The sequence below is a fragment of the Petaurus breviceps genome, unplaced genomic scaffold, assembly GCF_028583685.1.
Source record: "Petaurus breviceps papuanus isolate PSGF00001 unplaced genomic scaffold, PetGlider_PUasm1.0 90849, whole genome shotgun sequence".
NCBI lineage: Eukaryota > Metazoa > Chordata > Mammalia > Diprotodontia > Petauridae > Petaurus > Petaurus breviceps.
This window is the reverse complement of record NW_027187361.1, coordinates 10,996,707-11,006,587: the sequence shown is the minus strand read 5'-3', so window position 1 is coordinate 11,006,587 and position 9,881 is coordinate 10,996,707. Positions and strand designations below refer to the sequence as shown.

Sequence of the window (9,881 nt, the reverse complement as noted above, 5' to 3'; positions counted from 1 at the left end):
CTTTTAAAATGTATATAATTGAAATTATCTATCCTACATTTTGTAATGCTCTCTATATCTTCTTTGATTCTTGTCCATAAATCTGAGAGATGAACTGTTCCCTGATCTCTTAGTTTGTTTATGGTTACACTCTTTATGGGTAAATCATGCATCTATTTTGACCTTATGTTGGTATGAGATGTGAGATGCTGATCTGTACCTAGTTTCTGCCATCCTGTTTTCCAGTTTTCCCAGCAGTTCTTGTGAAATAATAAGCTTCTATTCCAACAGCTTGGATCTTTGGGTTTATCATATACTAGATGTTTATTTGATTTTTTATTTAATTAAATATTTAAAATAATTAATTAATAAACACTTATTTAATAAGTGTTTTATTGTTGTGTTCATATAGTTCCTGGGTTTATCTTGGTAGGTAAACTCCCAAATATTTTATATTGTCTACAGTTATTTTAAATAGAATTTCTCTTTCAATCTCTTATTGCTGGACTTTGTGGGTAATATATAGAAATAATAATGATTTATGTGGGTTTATTTTGTATCCTGCAACTTTGTTAAAGTTGTTAATAATTTCAAGTAGTCTTTAGCTGATTCTCTAGGATTTTCTAAATATAAGGTCATATCATGTGCAAAGATTAATAGTTTTGTTTCCTCATTGCCTATTCTAATTCCTCTCATTTCTTTTTTCTTATCTTATTGCTATAGTTAACATTTCTAGTACAATAGTAATCAATAGAAGCAATAATAGACATCCTTGCTTCACCCATGATTGCACTGAGAAACTTGGCCCTGAAGGAGTAATTTTGTTGTTGATTGCCTGAGGGGTGGGGCCTTGATAATGTATTGCTATGGAAACCTCTTTGCAGGTAGGCCCCAGGAGCTAGATCTGGCCAACCTGGGACAGTGCTTCACTACTGGTCAGCAATGGGGTCAAGCTCCAATGGTGGCTTGTGCTGAGGGTGGGGTCACTGGAAGACTGCTTACCTGCCTAGGGAGTCACTGGGTTGCAGGGGGGCAGAGTCAGTCTGGTGGAGACTTGGAGCCCTGCTGAAGGCCCCGTGCTATGATGCCAGTTGCTACTGCTGCTTCTGGACCTTGTTCCCCTCCACAACCCCAGTGAAAAAGATTTTTCTTGCCATGCTAGTAAGCTGCTTCCCTGTTCCTAGATCAATTCTGGTTTTTTAGTTATTTGGAGGGGAATTTTGGAGGGCTTCAGATGGTTCCTTCCTCACTCACCCATCTTGGCACTGGAAGTCTTGAATGAAAGTATAAGTAGGCACTATTAGATCTTAAAGAAACACCTTTCTCATGCCAATTCAGCAACCAGTTCTCAAACATTTTTGTGTTAGGTACTTCACTAAGTGCTAGAAATGTAAAGAAAAGCAAATAAGATATTAATTACCATCAGGAAACTTTCATTTGCTTGGAGTGCAGAGTTTTATGATATGTGCACAGATAAGTGTATATTAGGAAATGTGATGAGTGCTAACAGCTGAAAGGAAGATCAGGAAAGTTTCTTGGAAAAGACAGAGACTGAACTGATCTTTCAGGGAAGATAAGGATTCAGAGAGATAGAGATAAGGACACTGTGCATTCTTAAATATGTGCAGTGGCCTGGCAGAATGCAAAGAGGTAGGTATGTGTAATGATAATGGAATTTAAAGATCCCCTTGTATTGGCTTGGTTTTTGGATAGCTTTAAAACACAGAGCCTGTGAATCCCACTTGCGGGATGGACTTGTTGATATGAAGAGAGGGGGCTAAACTAGGAGGAACTGGTTCCATGGATAGAGGCCCAAGGAGAGAGAGGCCAGAAGAACTTTTAGGAGCAGCATCGTGGAGGCAGAGAGAGAGAGAGACAGAGAGAGAGAGAGAGAGAGAGAGAGACAGAGACAGAGAGACAGAGAGAGAGAGAGAGAGAGAGAGAGAGAGAGAGAGAGAGAGAGAGAGAGAGAGAGAGAGAGAGAGAGAGAGAGAGAGAGAGAGAGAGAGAGAGAGAGAGAGAGAGAACTGCCAGCCAAAGCCACCTGGACTGCTGAGAGCCAGTTGAAGCTGCCCAGGATTTTTGAGAAGGGTCACCCAGAGCTGCTGAGAACTGAGGAGGCATGACTGTGGTGCCAATATTTTTTCTGTCTGTTTTGATGTTACTTTGCCAGATTCCTCTGCTGGGGAAGGACAGTGCTGTTGTTGTAGACATCCTGGGACCTTGCTGTTGGTTCAGAAGCCCTGAAGGAAGCTTTTCTTGTTGTAAGTTTACAGAAATCCTGGAAGAGGGTCTTGCTGATGTTTTCAGGGGTCCTGAGACTGTTCTTCAGGCAGACAATGAACTGATGATGCCAGACAATGTATATTGTGGCTTTGTTAAGCTTTGCCTTCCCAGGAACAGAGATTGCTGAGAACTTGCCTCAAGTCAAGATGAAGAAAAGACCTCTCCTTGGGTATTGAATGCTGTGATGATATTGTAACCTTGATGTGGCTGAGGGGTAGATGGCCTTTATGCTCTCCACTTCCCCTTTGGGAGGGTGATTGGTGGTGATGGATGGTATTGTAATTCAGTTGTGATCCAGGGGTGGAAAACTTTTGACTTTTATACTTTGTGACTGACCAAATTAATGTATGTTTATGATTGGAAACTAATCTCCAGTTGAATAGAGAGAAGGCTTTGTGATTGACTAAATGAATGTACTGCCCAGGGGTGGCTACTTGGACCTTAGTACTTTGTGACTGAATTGGAGACTTACTGAATGACTGAGTTACCCTGTATTTTGATTTTGATTTTCTGTGAATGTTTTGCTTTAATCTGTCACTGAATAAATGGCGTTTGCTATACTCTTAATCTGAACGTGGAAGTTGCTTTTACTTGGTGTTACAGCAAGGGACAGCTAGGTGGCACAGTGAATAGAGCACCCGCCCTGGAGTCAGGAGGACCTGAGTTCAAATCCAAACTCAGACACTTAACACTTACTAGCCATGTGACCTTGGGCATGTCACTTACCCCCAATTGCCCTGCCCTCCCCGCTCCAAAAAGTAAAAAAAAAAAAAAAGACTGCAAAGAGGTAGCAGGTGGACTACTGAATTCATGAACAATGAGTAATTCAGTTCAATTGGATCATTGAATATGTAATTTGCTGAGGGTGTATATTTATTAGAAGATAAATTCTCTGTGGGTGTGTATTTTTAAATTTATTTTATTTGTTTCCTCAGTGATTAGTCATTGAAAATAAATGCTAGTTGGTTGATTTTGGTGACATTTGGCTAAAGGAGAGAGGTTTGTGGAGCATGAGATAGAAGACCAATTAAGGAAGAATAATTTCATTGCTGGGCAGCAAAGTTCCAATTGAAATCAATTAACATGAATTTGGACCTAGTGAGGTACGGCCATGAAATTTCCTCTGGTGGTGTTAATCAACATAAGAGTAGAGCAGTGAAGGAGAAGATTTTTAATAACCAGTGATTTGGGGAGATCCAGAGTTCCCCTTTTTCTGAAGTCCTTCTTTCAAAACTCAGTCTCTGAAGGTTTAACTAAATTTCTCCTCAATCATGGTCAGACTCCCACAGGGTCTTGCAAGCAATATAAATTAAAGTGAATTCCTGTCCCTTGTGCAAGTTTGGGTGGAGGTAGATCCTTTGTTTAGATTTCACAAGGTTGGGGTGGGGTCCTCTGGGTGTAGAGATAGTCTCTTTGTCCCAAAGTAACATGATGTTACTCTCCCAGCTTCATTGGAGTTAGCCCATCTCTCTTTGGACTGAGCTCACTTATCTTTCTAAAGTCCACCTCTCATTGTTAACAAATCAGAACTGAATGCCATCCTTATGAACACCAATTCTTCCAAGGCTATAGAAACTGTGAGCCCAGGCCTATGAAGAATTTTGACATTCAAAAGTGCCAATTATCTCTTTTATTAATAAAATGATTAATTGCCCAGAAATGATGTCTCTCAAATTTTTTAAATGTCACAGGCAGAGAAGGCAGATGCTTGGGGTTTTCCAGATTTGAGGAATGTCTGGGCATCACGAACATGATGAACAGACTAGGACACAAGGGAGTTTTAGATGGAGGAGAGTAGATAATTGAACTAGTTAAGTTCACCAAGCCAAGACTGTTAAGAGAGAAGGTGTAATAACAATGGAATTTAAAGATCCCCCTGTATTGGCTTGGTTTTTGGTTTGATTGTGTTAAAACCCAGAGCTTATGAATCCCACTTGTGGGATGGACTTGTTGACATGAAAAGAGAGTGCTGAACTGGGGAGAGCTGATGACGTAAATTTAGAGAGACACAAGAAAAGAGAGAGGCAGAAGAACTTTTTGGAAGCAGCACCTTGGAGCCAGAGAGAGATGGAGAGGATTGCTGAGGGCCACTTTGAATTGCCTGGGACTTTTGAGACCTGCCACCCAGAGCTGCCAAGGACTGAGGAGACATGGTTGTTTTACTGTTACTTTGTCTGTCTGTTTTGATGTTGTTTTGCCAGATTTGTCCACTGGTGAAGGACAGTCCTGTTGTTGCAGAGGCTTGGGAACCTTGCTGTTGGTTCAGAAGCCCTGAAGAAGGATTTTCTTATTGTATGTTTCCAGAAATCCTAGAAGATGGTTTTGCTAATGTTTTCAGGGGTCCTAGGACTGTTCTGCAGACAGAGAATGAATTAATGAAGACACTGGCAATGTATCTTGTGGCCTTGCTAAGCTTTGTCTCCCCAGGAACAAAGATTGCTGAGAACTTGCCTCCTGTCAAGATGAAGAAAAGACCTCTCTTTGGGTATTAAATGCTGTGCTTAAGCTTGTTGTAACTCTGGGGTACATTCAATTGTTATCCAAGGGTGGGAAACTTTTGATCATTTTGTGCTCTGTGATTAAACAAATGAATGTACAGCCTAGGGGTGGAGTAGTATTTAGAAGAGGGACTTTGTGATTGATTAAATGAATGTAATGTCCAGGGGTGGGGTAGTACTTGATTAAATCACACTTGGTAAATGCTGTATTTTGAATTATGCTATATGTTGATTCTCTCTGTTCTTAATTTGACACTGAATAAAATGGAGAGCAGCTATGCTGGTATTTTGAACCTTGGGAAGTTGCCTTTGCTTGGCATTACAGAAGGTGAGGTCAGAATAAAACATAAAGACTAGAAGAAAAGGACTGTTTTGAGAGAGTGAAATGAAAGAACCCTACACTGGAATCAGAGAACTTTGTCTCAGATCTCATGACTCCCACTTGGTCCTTTGGTCACCTTAGGCAAATCATTAATTTTTTAATATGTAAAATTAGGAACTTGGATCAGATAATATATCTGTTCCCTTCCAAATGTGAATAAATGAAATCATGAGGGAATTTAGGTCAAACTGAGGAGTAGGAAGAGGTCTAGAAGTTATAAGAAAGAAGGGAAGCTAGAAGGATGGAAAATAAGAGGCAGGTAGGTGGTGGAAAGTGGACAGAGGACTGGGCCTGAGGTCAGGAAGATCTGAGTTTATAATCCAGTCTCAGACACTTAGCAGTTATGTGACCCTAGGCAAATCACTTAACATCTTTATGCCTCAGTTTCCTCATGTGGAAATGGGGATAATAATAACACCTACCTCCCAGAGTTGTTTTTAGGATCAAATAAACAAGTAATTGTCAAGTGCTTAGCACTGTGTGTGGCTCATAGTAAGTGCTATGTAAATATGAGCTAATATTAGTATAATTAGAGACGGGAATTTCAAAATTCACACGGGGTGGAAAAATGTTGTGTGATGATAAGATTTGGGGCCTGACTTCCGCTGTGACTGAAGTGGAATGAAACTTTGAGAATTGAGGAGTTTAACGATTCAGGGACCCTGAGAATAGAAAGCAATATTAGCATGAAAGTCCCCAAGGGTGAGAGTAGGTATAGAAGGGAAGGGATGACTGAGCCAAGTACTGAATTGCTTCAGATATGAGGAAAACTCACTTAAATGACACAAAATTCTTTGCTACACATAGATGAAGTGAACCTCAAAGGAGGAGAGTTTGGTTGATGATGGAATTAGACAGAAGTTTTGGAAGTTGAATCATAGAACAAGCTGTTGTTGTTTTTACTTTGTTCTGGAAAAGAACTATGACATCATGAAGGTGCAAGTGAATTGGATTACAGTAAGGGAAGGCTGTGCAAAGTTACCAGTCTCACTTTCTCCTCCAGAGTCATCTGGATCCAGTGGCCAGATATATAGATCAGGACTATTGGAGATGTTCCCAGATGAGGTAGAAGACCTTGGTCTTTTAAAGTTAATGTCTTTAGCAGGTCTCAGTTTGACTAAGGCAATTGCTGCTCAGTGATTAAGGCCAGATTTAAAAAAAACTGAGGCAAAGATTAGTCTCCTTAACCTAGTCCAGAAAAAAAAATCAAACTAGAAGGAGACCCTGGAGGTTTTTAGTCAAAACAATTCCTATTTACATTCACTCTGAGTCAATCAGGGCCCAAACTGTACTGATCCCTTGTCCACTGGAACAGGGGACAGGAGGGAAGGAATAATCAGCACTGGAGAATCTCTTCCAGATAGAGCCTAGTTTGTGCAAATGAAAGAAGATGGAAAGAATGGAAGAGGAGGTCAACTAGAATCAAGTAAAGGGTTTTAGAGATAAAAGAGAGGGAGCTTCCAGGAGTTACAGTGAAAGGGCAGAGCAGTGGAAAACAGCAACTGAGGAGAAACTGGGGAGTAGTAAAGGGCAAAAAGGGTTTGTGCCTCACCAGGTGGATGATTTGAATCAGAAGCAGGAGACAGTAGGAGGTGTGTTTGCTAGCCATAGAAAGCACTCGGTTGTCCACTTGGTTCTGCCACTTGGTCAGCACCCCCACCTTCTATGGTTCTGTGATGACGTTTTGATATGAAGACAACTATACAAGCAATCCTGTCAAGATCTTCTTGGGGCATGTATAAAGAACAGCAGGTGCCTGCAAGCATTGTCAGATATTTTTCAGGATCAGACAGAAAAAAACGAAGAAAAAAAAGTCATAGGTTTTAAAAGCTTTCACAGGAAGCACAGACTTTACTCCTTCCTTCCCAGTTGTTGATGTGATAGATACTTTGTTCCACTATCAAAAGGGGTCACTTTAGGCTAAGGTCATGAAGATTACGTGTTTACCTTATTACACCATCAAAAGGAGACAGATGGAAGCCCTAAAAATTATGGGATTTATTCCCTATGATTCATACATTACCCAGAAACTTTTGGCTTCTTGGAATTCTGAAATAAATTTCCAAATTTCTTGGCAGTAACTTCAGAGGCTATGCTTTTCACTGGTAATATAATGTAATCCTGAGGAATAATAATCTGGATAGTGCGAGTGTTGAGGTTTGCGGGTCCTGGGACCCCAAAATGGGCCGTGTGGGTCCAGCCTGAATGAATTCGACTCAAGTTTTCTTTCAGTCAGAGAAAAACAAAGTTTATTAAAAATCCACCATATTGGACAGGCTCTTAAGGAGTCTGAACATTTGTAATGTGGGCCAGATTAGATCTGAGCACTTTCCTGGAAACAAGATGGATCTCATAGAATTGGTTGTTGTCCTTTGTTCTTGAAGAGGACCCAAATCACTATGCTAGAGTCAAATTTCAATGTGACTGACTGTGACTGAACAGCCCAATATGAGATTATGTTCTACCACAGATCAGATACAAATGGTCTATGTGAACATTTGGAGTGGATACTCTACCTTTGTACATCCTGAGTTTCCTTTGAGTAGTTTCAATTCTGCTTTGCTCATAGAGCACAGCACCTTCTCTGATGAGGGCATACCTCACTGAGCAGTCCTGTGCCAGTGTCTCTCATGTCACACTCCAAAGTTATTAAGAGAGATCTTGAGAGTGTCCTTGTATCACTTCTTCTGACCGCCATGTAAACGCATACCCTGTATATGAGTTCTCCATAAAATTGTCTTTTTGGTAAGCATGCATTTTGCATTTGAACAACGTGGCCAGTCCATCAGAGTCATGCTCTCTGAAGCAGAGTTTGAATGTTTGGCAGTTTAGTTCGAGTAAAGACCTCAGTGTCTGGTATCTTATCCTGCCAGGAGATCTTCAGAATCTTCCTAAGACAATTCAAGAGGAAGTTATTCAGTTTCCCGGCATGGCACTGGTAGACTGTCCAGATTTCACAGGCATACAACAGTGAAGTCAGCACAATGGCTCTGTAGACCTTCAGTTAGCTAGTCAGTCATAATACCTCTTCTTTCCCATACTTTCCTTCAGAGCCTCCCAAACACTGAGCTAACTCTGGAAATGCCTGTGTCAATCTCATTATCAATGTATACATCTCTGGAAAGTAAGCTACCAAGGTAAGTGAACATATCCACAGCATTCAAAATCTCTCCATTTGTTGTAACTGATGTTTTCATGTATATAGACGGTGTGGTGGTGGCTGATGGAGCCCCTAGAGTTTCTTGGTGTTAATTGTTAGGGAAAAATTGTCACAAGAAGCAGAGAATTGATGCATACTTTGTTGCATCTCAATTTCAGAGGCTGACTTTGAGTGACAGGCATCTGCGAATAGAAAATCATGCACCAACACTCCCTCCACTTTGGTCTTGGCTTGTAGCCTTTTCAAGTTGAAGAATTTGCCATCAGTGTGGTAGCTGACCTTGATTCCATGTTCATCCTCATTGAACGATCTTATATAAAGAAAGACTGAGTGAGGGAGGGATCTAGCAGTGGCCAAATAGTCTGGGGTGACTAGAGGAAGAGTCCTAGGGAGGATCTTAATGGGAGTGGCTAGTAGACTCAGGTGACTGTGAGGTAACAGAGAAGGGCCAGGAATGTCAGGGACCTGGACCAAGTGGCCAAAGGAGAATGAAGTCTAGATGGGATTAAGGGTGTTGCATCTAGAGCAGGACCAGGGTGAGGTGCCTCAGTTGAACGCCAGATCTAGTGAAAAGATTCAAGGAAAGTCCAAGGCGGGGTTTTCCAGGACCTGTAACTGGGGTTTCCAGACCCTGTACCCTGTCAGTCAGTCCAAATGCCAAGCAACTACAATTATAATCACACAAGATCTTGAAGCTTCTATTATAAATGAGATAAAATCTTGGAATACAAGATTTTCCAAAAAGCAGACACATAATCTTTTGTTTGTTTGTTTTGCTTTTTGAAGGGCAATTGGGGTTAAGTGACTTGCCCAAGATCACATGGCTAGTTTTTGTGTTAAGTGTTTGAGGCCGAATTTAAACTCAGGTCCTCCTGACTCTGACTCCAGGGCCGGTGCTCTATTCACTGTGCCACCTAGCCGCCTAAAACCTTTCTTTTCTTTTTGCTTTGTTGGAGGGCAGGGCATTGGGGTTAAGTGACTTGCCCAAGGTCACATGGCTAGTAAGTGTTAAGTGTCTGAGGTTGGATTTGAACTCAGGTCTTCCTGACTCCAGAGCAGGTTCTCTATTCACTTCACCACCTATCCAGCAGACACATAATCTTATAATCAAGAATAATCCATCCTGAAAAGCTGAATATAATCCTATAAGGGGGGAAAATACCTCTTTAATGGAATAGAAGACTTTCCATCATTCCTGATGAAAAGAACAGAGCTAAATAGGAATTTTGAAATGCAAACACAAGACCCAAGAGAAACAAAAAGGTAAATTTATTGGAGTAATTATAGTTGGCTTTGTAATGGTGAAGGATTAACTTTCTAATAGAAAAGAAGAAACAAGTTTCCATCCAGAAATTTAATGTCTTCAAAGAGTATTAAAAGAATAAAATAAGGAAAACAGAAGACTTGAAGACTGGGAATTGATTGGTTCTGCTCTGAATGGGGAAGAAAAGAAATGATGAAAACAATACATATGTAGAAAGGAGGAAAGTGGTGGAAAGTAATATTTCTCATAATTGAGGCGTGTGATCAGAAGAGCATACAAACATATAGGAAAGGGAGGGGATTGAATATATAA

General features: G+C 40.7%; 1 long non-coding RNA gene across 1 annotated transcript; it reads left to right on the top strand.

Annotated features, from left to right (window-relative positions):
- The first annotated feature begins 1,635 nt into the window (after window positions 1-1,635).
- On the top strand, window positions 1,636-2,832 carry LOC138149838 (uncharacterized). Its single transcript, XR_011165430.1, has 2 exons — window positions 1,636-1,832; window positions 1,975-2,832. It is a non-coding gene; the product is annotated as an uncharacterized lncRNA (long non-coding RNA).
- The last annotated feature ends 7,049 nt before the right edge of the window (window positions 2,833-9,881 follow it).